This window comes from Triturus cristatus, chromosome 1_1 (genome assembly GCF_964204655.1).
Source record: "Triturus cristatus chromosome 1_1, aTriCri1.1, whole genome shotgun sequence".
NCBI lineage: Eukaryota > Metazoa > Chordata > Amphibia > Caudata > Salamandridae > Triturus > Triturus cristatus.
This window is the reverse complement of record NC_140579.1, coordinates 1074433035-1074445856: the sequence shown is the minus strand read 5'-3', so window position 1 is coordinate 1074445856 and position 12822 is coordinate 1074433035. Positions and strand designations below refer to the sequence as shown.

Genomic DNA, 12822 nt, shown 5'->3' with positions numbered 1-12822 from the left:
CATCTCCCGCCTGCTCTCAGGCATGCACTGAGCGCACACACAACACTTTTGCATGATGAGTGTGCAACTCCGACTGCCTACACAGCGCTGCCACGCCTTCCAGGACCTGTCACACCTACCAGGTCATGTCCCTCCTACTCCCCACCAGATCTGTACCCCTGCAAGGCCATGGGAGTGGGACTCAAGGCTTCTGCATGTAGTATGCTTTCGTCGTGAGGCACATGACACAGGTATCATCTTTCAGCGTGTCAATCTACAATGTGTCCAGGACCCCCCTATCCACCATCACATGCGCACACGCCCTCATCATCAACTCGTATGCCTTTGACAGCCAGGCGCTCTTCACCCTCACCAAGGACGCAGACATTTCCAGTTCCAATATTCAAGATTACATGGGATCCATAGATGAATGGCAGAACAGCAGCCACCTGAGGCTGGACTTGTACAGGACTGAGGTCAACATCTGAGGATTGTCCCCTTACAGCTGTGTCAACTGCTTGTGTCCCACCCACAGAGGCCCCGCACAGGCACCCAGTGTACACGCACACAAGATGTTGTGCATCATGGATTGCTTGCTCTAATTTGCCATGGTAATCACCAGCATCTGTACCTCACACTGCAACACCCTCAGCATTATGCACATGATCCCCAGATAGATCCACTCCAAGGTAAGACGGACCATCCCCCAGGTCCACGACAACATCCGTGTCAAATACTGCCCTGCCCTCTACGGAGCAGCCACATCCAAAATCCAGGGACACTTGTCCACATCCAGGCTGCATCTGCACACCTCAGCGTCAACATCCCGTGCCCCAACCACATCAACGTCCAGCAGAGATAGCTGCAATGGATCACTGTGTGCTGCAGGATGACCTTCAGACTCCCCACCCACACTCAGGAGGCAGGCCACAACCCTGACCCAAAACCAACCTTGTACCACTGTCATCCGAGACTCCGTAGTGCCATCTCCGTGCATCCAACCTTGACCTGGCCACCATTCTTCTGATCCACCGTACTCCTGCATGCAGGACATAGTTCTCCCACCTGGGTACACATACCTGGGACTCCCTCCCCGGGAACCTCCAAATGAGGCATGACCTCTACGCCTTAATGTTACTCTTCCAAATAGGTGTGTCCTCACAGGTTCCCTAGCACCCCCTCAGCAGCTTGAGGCCATCACAGGTGAGTATTGTGCTCCATGTCTGCATTGAATGATACATTGTGACCCATGTGTGTCCTGTACCAGACTCCGTTCCCAGGGTATGGATGTGTGGAGTTAGTTCAACACTCAGGGATAGTTTGACATTTACACACACATATGTTGGTGAATAATGCCAAATGACAGCAACATCTCATGATGACAAACTTAAGTATTTATTTTTGGTGGGGTAAGTCTTTTGGTGGATGAAGTAAGGTGCTCTACGGGGTGCATAGAATCCAAAGTTCACAGGGGGAGATGGCATCCTTGTCAGTTGGGAGTCATCAGAGTCCAGACCACAGTGTTGGTCATCATTGGTCAGACTTACCAGCAAGTCCATGTGGCAGAGAATGTCATTGGGTGAGGTGGTGCTGTTGCGCCAGAGGGCCAGGTGCCAGGCCAGGTGACCTGGGAGATGTGGATGGTCCGCTGACTCTCATGGTCTTTTCCGTGGACGACCCACCTTCCTCCAGGGACCCTCAGATGCAGGCCTTGACGATGTCTGTGATGCTCCGTCGGAGGAATCCTCCTCCTCCTCCTCCCTCCCTGTGGCTGGTCTTCGCCTGGTGTCACAGGGAGGGTTGCCCATGTTGTCGGCAATCCGACGGAGTGAACGGCTCATGTTTGTTTGCACCGCCAGGAGCTCAGCCAGTCTTGCCTCCATACGTCCTTGGTGTTGTTGTTGACTGGCATGTTGCTCGGCCTGCAGGTTCTTAATCTCGTTGAGGGTCGCCACTACCTGGCTGATGCCCCTGGTGTCACGCCGGTATGTATCGACGATGTGGCGCATGCGTGCTATACCGGTTCCCTCAGCTGGCTGGTCAGGTTCTCGCCTCCGCCTGCCTCCACTCCCACCACCCCTGCCCAAACGAGCCGGGCCTGCCGTTGTGGGCATATCGGGTCTACGGGACCCCTGAGGGATGGCATTAGCGTGGTCTGCCTCCTCCTGGGTGCCCGGAGAACCTTGTCCCTCCTGGTCAGACCGGCTGTGTTCGGTGCGAGCAGGGCTCCTGGGTGTCTCCTGGGATGTGGCAGGAATGGGGGGGGTGGTTGGCACAGATGTACCTGATGCAGGTGCTGCAGGGGCTTGGGCACCAGAGGGGCCAGGTTGATCGGGGTCATCCACGGAGTGGTGAGATTCGTCGCTGCCGGTGGGGTCATCTTCACGCTGAGCCTAGGACTGTGATTGTTCCCCCCCCATTGTTGGGGGGAGGTCGATGACATTGCCCTGTGTGAGAGAGAGAGACAATGTTAATGCTGTTTCATGCCACATCCATGTTTCATACATATTCAAGTAGTCACAGTTCCTCCAGGTGGTTGGATGTGCCTAGCATTCCACTCAATGTCCACTTGGGGATGGGGATGTTGCGGGGGACAGATTGGTATGTGCTCCTGAGTGTTTGCCAGTAGTTTTGTTGCTGGGATGCTTTTTTGGCTATGGATTGCTCTTGTTGTGTCACATGTCAATTGTGAGAGTGGGTAAATCCGTTGCCTGCCCTGGGGGTGTGTGCTTGTGTGAGGGGGGGTGTGACCAGTCCTGTTGTTGGGGGGGGGGGGAGGGGGGTGACCAGTCCTGTTGTTGTGTGTAGTGTGATTTGTCATTGGGTCTCCCAGGTGATGTGTCTGTCCCCTCATGGTGCATGCTGGCATGACAGTGTGTGTGAGTTCCTGTGCTGGGTATGTGAGCTAGTGGAGTTGTTGTTTGAGTATACAGTGGTCACAGGAGGGCCTTGTGCTGCCTACAGCAGGGCCAAGTGTCAGCTACCTTGTCATTACTTTGCCAGTCCCTGTGCATTGGGCATGGTGCATGGGTATGTACCTAGGCCATGTGAGCTGTGGGCATTGGTGTCTGGTTCGGAGTTGCACAATGTGTTGTGTGAGCCCCACCCTCCCAGCATCCCGGACATCCAGTCTTGGGTATGTGGTTGGTGTGGCCTCGGACATGGCATTACCTTTATTTGTGAATGGGGCATGGAGACGTTAGTGGCATGAGCGTGGTTTTTAGGGTGTGGTTGTGTGTGGTGAGGGCTTGGGGGTAGGTGCGTGCATTTGTTGTAGTTGGGGTGTGGATGCCATTCCCCCCATGTTACGTGAGTTGTTTGTGTACTCACCAGGCTCTGCGACTCCTTCGACTCCGTGTACTCCCACCGGCGGAAGCGTGGCCATCACCTTCTCCTCCCAGGGATGGTAATGTACGGGTCTGCAGGGCAGCCCGCCTCCAGTGATGTTACTCTGGGCGTATTCCTCATTCATCTTCCTCTTGACTGCCCTGCGCAGATCGTACCACCTGGCTTGGCATTCATGCCTGGTCCTTCGGATGGGCGCCACAGCATTCACCTTATCGACGATCCTCTGCCACAGACTGTTTTTTTGGGCTAGGCTGATCTGTCTGACCAATGTTCCAAACAGCTGTGGCTCGACTCTGATGACTGCGTTGACAAGGAGCTCCAGCTCCGCCGTAGTGAACTTTGGATTCTTGTCAGTGGGCATGGTGTGGGGTGTGGATGGCTGTGGGTGTGTGGGTGTGAATGTGAGGGTGTGTTTGTGAAGGTGAAGAGGGGGTGTTTGTGAAAGAGGTTGTGTGAAGGTGTGTAACTGAAGGTGTAGTTTAGGTGTGAGTAAGGTGCGAGTAAGGTGCAGTTGTTTGTCTGTGGTGTCTGTAAGCAGTGGGTCTGTTGCAATGGCTCATGAGTTGTGTGTGTGGGCCCTTTTTATTGGTCCAATTTTTGGGTGTGGCTGTGTTTGAATTTGTGGTGGGTGTGTTATAAGAGGGCGTTGTGATTTGGTTCTCAGTTTGGCAGTTTGGATGTGGCAGGTCAGTCATAGAGATGTATTTTGTCATGTTGACGTGTTTTGTGGTGTTGTGCGAGTCGAATTGACCCTCCTTGTGCTGTATTACTGTGTCCTGGTCCTGTACGAGTCTTTTTCGCGTAGGTACGGTCCGTACATACGCGATGCTGGGTGAGGGTGCTGGGGTACGGTGTTGGGGTGCAGCGCATACAGGTGCGGGCTGTGCTACGGTGTTAGGGTACGGTGCGTACAGGTGTGGGCTGTGCTACGGTGTTAGGGTACGGTGCGTACAGGTGCGGGCTGTGCTATGGTGTTGGGGTCCGGCGCGTACAGGTGCGGGCTGTGCTAGGGTGTTGGGGTCCGGCACGTACAGGTGCGGGCTGTGCTAGGGTGTTGGGGTGCGGTGCGTACAGGTGCGGGCTGTGCTACGGTGTTGGGGTACGGTGCGTACAGGTGCGGGGCTGTGCTACGGTGTTGGGGTACGGTGCGTACAGGTGCGGGGCTGTGCTACGGTGTTGGGGTGCGGCACGTACAGGTGCAGGCTGTGCTAGGGTGTTGGGGTGCAGCGCGTACTGGTGCGGGCTGGGCTACGGTGTTGGGGTACGGTGCGGAGGGGGGTATGGTTCTGACGTACGGGGGTACAGTGCTGACATGTGCAGGGTGAGGGGGGCTGTACGACTCATATTCGGGCACAAGTTTACCCATGTACATGTAGGCTACAGCGTTCGCTCCGTACGGGGCCTTTTACATGCGGTTGTGTATTCGGACGGGCGGTACGGATCGTACTAGCGCGCTCGGACTTCTGTTTTACAATTTGCACGTACAAATGTCCGGCTCCCTATCGGACACTTTTCCAGACGCTATTCGGATGTAAAGTTTTACGGCTCCCTCTCAGACCATTTTTCCCGACGCAATTCGTATGTATTTTTCACGTACGAATCGTACTTCGCAGTTTGTAAGGTACTTGTACGATTCCTACGTAAAAAAAATACGGATACGAGTCGGATGGTAAATTTTTAACGGATCGGAATCGGCACCTAAATGAGTCCTTCATCCTTATATGAAGATCCACAAGATGGCGGTAGAACGTTATGAATGTATTGCTAGAAAATAGACGAACGTGCTCCGATGAATAGATTTAAATGAAAAACGACGTGCAGTGCGATGCAACAGTACCTTGACACACACTAAATATCTAGCAGTCCCCTTCCGTTGCGAACATCTTGCTGGGTAACACAGCATTCAGAGTAGGATGATTATTCTTAGCGTGCTGACTTCACTACTGGAGGACGTTACCACGTGAGGGAAATAAGAGCGCACTGACCTCACAACTAGAATGTAGAAGCAGGAAGAATACTTGATGAACGTGACAGCGCCATCACTAATACGCACCCCACGTCATCATTTCACCAGCCGGCATAGAGGAGTGAAGACCAACGGCTTCCTCGGATCTCGTGCACCTCCTGAAGCAATTCACCGATCAGGCAAGCAGCAAGATGCAGAACAGAGACTAACCCGATGCCGAAGGTAGGATGAAGCTCCGGAGAATGTTGCGATTAGATGAAAGTGCCGGTTGATGCTGTTAAGTCTGGTTCATAAATACTCTCGTTCCACAGTGAAAAAAACGAATTTGACTTACTTTAGATGATGTCAGTGATAGCCGAAACAGAGTGTCCCATCGGCAACGGAAATGTCAGTGCACTTCAGTGAGATTCTGATAGTGTTTGAGCCAAAGACAATTCTTTACCAAAAAAAAAAAGAATTTTAAAACACGAATCTCAAGTAGAGAGATTCCGCACACGTGGGTGTAGAGATGAGCAGTAAATCCAATTGCGTCGCCAATTGAAGTGACCACCAACACAGCTTGTAGGTAGAGAAGTCGTCTTTATTACTGCTCATCAAAGACAGCTTCCAGGGAATGAATACAAATATCACTCTAGACTCCAAGCATGAACATTCCATCACCAAGGAGGTGACAGAACATTCAGTATGTCATGACATTACCACTGTGGATACTACACTAGCTTGATGTGGTTTTATATGGTGAGATATGGTGCAATATTAAGATTGGATTGGCGGGATTCAGCCTGATGTTGTGACTGAAATGGTGTGATGTGGTGCTTGCGATTTGTTTTGGTGTGCTGTGGACTGTTGTGGTGTAAAATGGGGTGTTGTGGTCAAGGGTATTCTGGTGTGGTCTGGGGTATTATCTTGCAAGGTGTGGTGTTACATGATAAGGTGCAAAAAGATGTGTTAAGCTGTGGAATTGTTTGATGTGAGGGGGCAGTGATGTGTGGAATGGAGGGCTGTGCTATAGTATTAGATAATATGATGTGGAATGGTGTTGTGAAGTGTGGCATGCTGTGGCATGATATAGGTTTTGTATTGTGCATGCTGTGAGGTGGCAAATGTAAAAGTATCTTGTGGTTCTCTCTGGTTTAATGTGGGGTGATATTTAATATATGTATGGTACCGTGAGATGCAGTGATGCAAGGTGGGATGTGGCATTGCATAGTGTGTGTTTGTAATGTGGTACATTGTTGTTGGGTATGGTGTGATGATGTGATGCTGGTCTGAGTGACATGGTGCGAAGTGATGCTGGATGATACACTATGGGGCCGATTCCGATGGCAGTCGGACAGCTGTCCGTAGCCTTAGCCTGCGACCGACACGTACCCGGAGCCGGTCCGTCCTGTAGAGTAAGTACGATGTGCATTACTTCCAAAAACACGACCGACACGTAGGCTGTGATTCAAGACCCATTCTCCGTCTGAGCCATAACTCCTAAAGAGGAACCGTGTCGCCCGGAAGCAGTATCCATAGCAGTTTCCGGCATGACAAGTACGATGCGTACTTCCTACGCGCCGGACTGGTCGTCACGTACGGCATGTCACAGCATCCGGAAAACAAGCATATCAGCTACGATTCGCGCCACAAATCAATACACTGCTACAAGACGGACCAGCTTGCAGCGGGTTCGAGACGGAGCAACAAGCAGCGTGTACGACAGGAACACATCATGAATCCCATCCCGCAGGTCATACCAGAACTCTACATCTATGACCGGCTAAGGAACCGGCGCAGGCGGTAAGTCAGACACCTACCACATAAACAAACAACACGTACCCGCAAAATGGCACACAGACACAGGGGATCCACATCCTGGCCACTAACAACAGCCCACCATAGGGGTTGCATGGCCAGCACCACTAACACCCCCACCCATAGGGGGCCTGTTGCCCATCACTACTGCCACCCCCACCCATAGGGACTATGGTGCCCATCACGCATGCCACCCCCACTCACAGGGGACCTGTTGCTCATCACTACTGCCACCCCCACCCATAGGGACTATGTTGCCCATCACCCCTGCCACCCCCACTCACAGGGCTTATGTTGCCCATCACCCCGTACACCCCCACTCACAGGGGACCTGTTGCCCATCACCCCTGTCACCCCCAGCTATAGGGCTTATGTTGCCCATCACCCCTGCCACCCACACCCATAGTGCTTATGTTGCCCATCACCCCTGCCACCCCCACTCACAGGGCTTATGTTGCCCATCACACCTGACATCCCCACTCACAGGGGACCTGTTGCCCATCACCCCTGCCACCCCCACTCACAGGGGACCTGTTGCCCATCACTACTGTCACCCCCAGCCATAGGGCTTTTGTTGCCCATCACCCCTGCCACCCCCACTGACAGGGGACCTGTTGCCCATCACTATTCTCACCCCCACCCATAGGGAGTATGTTGCCCATCACCCCTGCCACCCACACCCATAGTGCTTATGTTGCCCATCACCCCTGCCACCCCCACTCAGAGGGGACCTGTTGCTCATCACCCCTGCCACCCCCACTCACAGGGGACCTGTTGCCCATCACTACTGCCACCCCCAGCCATAGGGGACCTGTTGCCCATCACCCCTGCCAGCCCCAGCCATAGGATGGGTGATGCGCAACACATCCAGCATACGCAAACAGCAGGTATGTCCGCAAAATACATCCCCCATGACATCATGGCAACAGTGTGTAGTCTGTGACAAATGCCCACAACAGTGAATATGGCTACGAGCATACAATGTAAGTAACAGCACATGTGTGACCAACACAAGAGTGTGACATACACAAGGCAAGCATCACCATAGCTCTGTGGCAATGTAAAAAGAACACCCCCTCACTGTGTAGAGCAGAAGTTAAGTGGGGGCTCACAAAATGCAGCAGATGTGGAGCATTGTGGTGATGGGGACCAAACCCTCCTCATCACAGTGACCAAAAGGTAAGTGTCATCATGGTCAAAGCTGCAAATAACAAACAGCATGTATGATCTCTGCTCCCAACACATCAAACACTTCTGGGGCAAACTAGTGGTTGTGTCCCATACACACAGAGATGTGGTGAGGCTAACAGTGCTGTGAAAACATAACACTCTCGGCCATGTGCAGACAAGCACCACACATGGGGGCTGACAATGCCTACAGTGTACAATGACACAACAGCAGAAGTGACCATCACCAAGCATGCACACATCTCGAAAATAGACACACCAATCAAAACATGTGTAGACTGTAGGTGTCAGCTCACAAACTCACATTCCATGCCAGCAATGGCACCCAACAACCAGGATGAATGTGCACAATGATGTGAAATGACTCACAGGGACAGCAGGCAAAAATCACAGAAACAGCATCCAGGCAAAGGCCCACAACAGCAATACCAATGCACTGGTGCAGATGCACAAACAGGCAAACTCACACTGCACATCAGACACAACATGTGTGTGTGTGTGTGTGTGTGTGTCACAGTATCCCCAGGCAACTAAACACATGAGGGGGGCTGAACCACAGTGACACAGATGTGAACACAGGGCCATACAAAAGTAAACCATCATTGGGACACCCTCAGTGGGCAATCAGGCATTGGGAGATGAGAGGGAGCACAACAGACACATGAGACACAAGCTGGAATCAATACCAACTAACGCAGCAAGAGACTGACACACACCAATACCCCCAGGGACCAGACAGTGGGGTGACACAAGCATGCATGACACCTCCACTGTGATGACAAAGGCAGATGTCGTACAAACTGGGAAACCCAGACATGTGTCCTGTGCCACAAACGTATATCACACATACACAAATCACTCAGCATGGCCTCTCATCCATGGACAAACGTGAGCTAGGGGACCGTCCATGTAAACATTCACATCAGTCCACCATCAACACCACACACCTGAACTGCAACAATGTGTATCTGTGAAGTCCACATGGACAGGTGACATTGCACATGCACCCATGACAAACACAGGAATGTTGCCAGGAACTAAGGTGCACACACACATCACACAAGGACGGTTTACAACCCTGGGGAATGACAGTAACAATGCACAGTATGCGGTACATGGCCATGACCTCAAAGGTCATGTAACCTTCAGAATCCCTGCCACAGTCCCAGGACTATGCAGATGTCAAGGAGGAACACAAGGCACCCATGCTGACACCTGCCAGCATCGCTGCTGTGAACCCGACAAGTGGGAGCAGTCTCACACACATACAAATGTCTCAATCACTGAAAATGACCATCTAGGGACAACTACATGATATTGCGAACAAACAAGTGCCTTGAGGAACCCTCACTGTGTCCCATCTGTGTCTGACAACATTATCAACACTCAGAACTGACAAATCACAATGATGATACACCAATTAGTAGTGTGTCATGCACCCACACATCTGGTAGCCCATTGGAAAAGTAGAGGGATGAACCCAGTACCACTCAGCAAGCATCAACAACAGGAACATATCAAGGGAACCCTGTCTGTGTATGAACAGGGATGTGGACACACACACATGCACATACAACACACACCATGGGCCCAGGCCATGTCACTGGACAACACACTAACTTGAGGGGACACAACTCCTGTGGAAGCCCAGCTGTGCCAAACATATTCACCGCAAGTCCCACCCATGTCTGCAGAACACTTGGTCAGTCAGCCATCAGTTACCACACAATGAAGGCTCTGGTCACAACAGCCTGGGTACGGGAGTCTCCCCTAAGTCAGCTGCACATACCCAAAACATGTCTAGCAAGTTGCACAGACGACCCAGTTGCTCCTATTACAATGATGCACACACCTGTAGGGCCAGTAGTGATGAGCACGAAGTATGTGGAAGTGACAATTTGGACAATGGGAAGCACATCACATGTGCAGGGATGCAAGCCACAGATGTGACCATGCCAATGAAATGCTCACGGAGAGAAGTACACAAATAGTTGATCCAGACACACCCAGGTAGCTGCAAAGGATGACATGGATACCCACCAAAATAGGATACATATCTCATGGACCACAGGGAGTACTTCACATCAACACATCAGTATGCAATATTGTAAACCAAGCATTACAGGTGCAAGGGCATGTAAAACAGCATCAACATGATGTACAGCTAAATCAAGTTCACATGGACAAAGAAAAAAGCTTTATTCAGCATATGAAAAGCGAAACGTCTGTGCAACCAAAGGCTAATGGCCAGTCCATGTCAAAATGGCAAGGAGTGAACTAGAGTGACAACTGCCACACCTTGCTTGCCTGCACTGCTAAGGACCGAGGTCATCCCCTTGGAGGGGCATACATGGGGGCAGGCCAGGCACCGCAGGGACAGGATCAGGGCGCAGCAGAAGGAGGCAGTGAAGAGGTGGGGGATGCAGGCGAGACACTTGCAACTGCAGTGGAGCTGACTGAAGTGGTGGGTGCTGTCACAACTGTGGGGCACAAGTCAGATGGGGTGGGTGCCGGCACAAATCCAGTGGGCAGGTCAGATGGAGTGGATTGGCTCACCACTGCAGTGCCCAAGTCAGACGGGGTGGTCGTGGACTCCAAAGCAGTGCATACATCCATGGGAGCGGAATGGGGGACAGGTGAGGTCGGCAGGGGGGGACACGGTCCCCACATCAGTGGCACCAAATGTCTGACCAGGTGTGGAGGAGCAAGTGCTAGGGGGGGATGGCCTTAGCATTTTGGGGATGGTGTATCTGTGTGTGGGGGAACCCGGGGCAGGGAGTGGCAGGGGAACCTCTGGAGTGGTGGCCTGGGGGATGGAGGACGGAGACTTTGCCTTGGAGCTGCGTGCTGGTCTTGCTCTTCTTGCGCCGGGGGGACTTGTGGGTGGGCATCTCGGTCTGACTGCGCCTGGGGGAAGAGTGTCCGGGTGTGAGGGGCACTCCGTTCTGTGTGTGGGGACTTCCCCTTGTAATCAGGATCTGCTGGGTCGGTGGGGAAAAGGCCAAGGTCCGAGAGGAAGAGCTTCTGGGGGGGGATGGGGTTGCAGGTGAGGCAAGGGAAGGGGGCTGGGAGGGAGACATCTCGGAGGACTGTGGATGACTGTGTGTGTTTCAGCAAACCAGCCCCTGTGAGTGTGGAATCAGTCCCCTGCGCTTGTTTGTGTGCACGTCTAGCCCTTGGTTTGGGGGTTTCTGTGCTTGGGACAGGTAGGCTGCTAGGAATCATGGGTGGTGCAGGGGTAGGAGGGGTGTGGGACTGTTGGAGGAGGGACACTGCTGCCGTCAGGGAGGAGGCCACGGACTGGTTGGTCCTCTGTAGGGCAGACATGCCCGAGGAAATGCTCTCCATGAATGACACCAGTTGTGTCAACAGACCTGTGTGTGCATGGAGGACCTTCAGCATCGATGCCTGCCCTACATGAATCTGTCGAAGTAAGTCCACAGACTCCTCACTCAGGGCAGCAGGGGACACAGGGGCAGGGGGTGCGGTGCCTGGCAGAAAGGAGACATGCTCACGAACACGGGAGCCCACAGGGACATCTGGGATGGGAGCCGATGGGAGGGGGGTGGTGGTGGTGGTGGTGGTGGTGGTGGTGGTGGTGGTGGTGGTGGTGGTGGTGGTGGTGGCGGTGGCGGTGGCGGTGGCGGTGGCGGTGGCGGTGGCGGTGGCGGTGGCGGTGGCGGTGGCGGAGACAGCCTCACTAGCTGGGGTTTGGTGGCTGCTGACACCCGCCTCCACAGGGGAGTCATCCTCAGAGCAGCTGTGGCCTTCAGCTGGGGGGATGGTGCTGACGACCCCTCTGTGTGGCTCAACTCGCCCTCCGTGCCACTGGGTCTACCTGACTCCTCTCCTTCTGTCTCTGTAAGGCTCTGTGGCTCCTCCTGGTCCGTGGAGCTGTCCCCTCCTGTGGCCGTGGATGTAGCTGGATAGGAATAGGAAGTAACAGAACAACATCAGTCACCTGCACCAACTGCACACACCACAGTGAGTACATCACATCACAGGGCAAGCCCTGGCATCATCAGCTGAACACAGCTCAAAGTGCCAACACTGTTTAGGATGAGACAAATGTCATTTTCAACATCAACCATGGCACACATATCCCTCCTTGACTTTCACACATATGTCTGTTGCATGTTGGATGCTAACACACCAATGTGTCAACATGCACCACCCACACATTAGTTGTACATGCAAGTGAACATGTAGGAGTATGTCACTAGAAACACAGCACATCTCTTGCGACTGACTCAGTACAGGTGTCCGGATGAAGGGATAGGCAGAGACTCATTTCACATTGGGATGCATGCCAGCAACACACACACTATGATGTACTCATGTCCTGATGGGCAAGGCCACAATGGGGTGCATGGTGCACACTTGAACACAACCCAGGCTCACTCACAGCAAGTTCAATGCCATGGCACTGGGATGCCCTGAAAGTCAGTCAACACTGTCTCCTGTCACAGGGGCAGGGCATCCAGACAACAACAATATGCACTGACTCAATCCTAGCTCAGGGGTAAATCTGACTCCGCAGATGA

General features: G+C 52.9%; 1 long non-coding RNA gene across 1 annotated transcript in view; it reads right to left on the bottom strand.

Moving 5' to 3' along the window:
* Nucleotides 1-10452: 10452 nt before the first annotated feature.
* Nucleotides 10453-12822, bottom strand: part of LOC146871567 (uncharacterized) — a 68536-nt gene continuing 66166 nt past the window's right edge. Inside the window, exon 3 of the long non-coding RNA XR_014981021.1 lies at nt 10453-12200. This is a non-coding gene — a long non-coding RNA (uncharacterized LOC146871567). The remainder of the gene's footprint in view (nt 12201-12822) is intronic.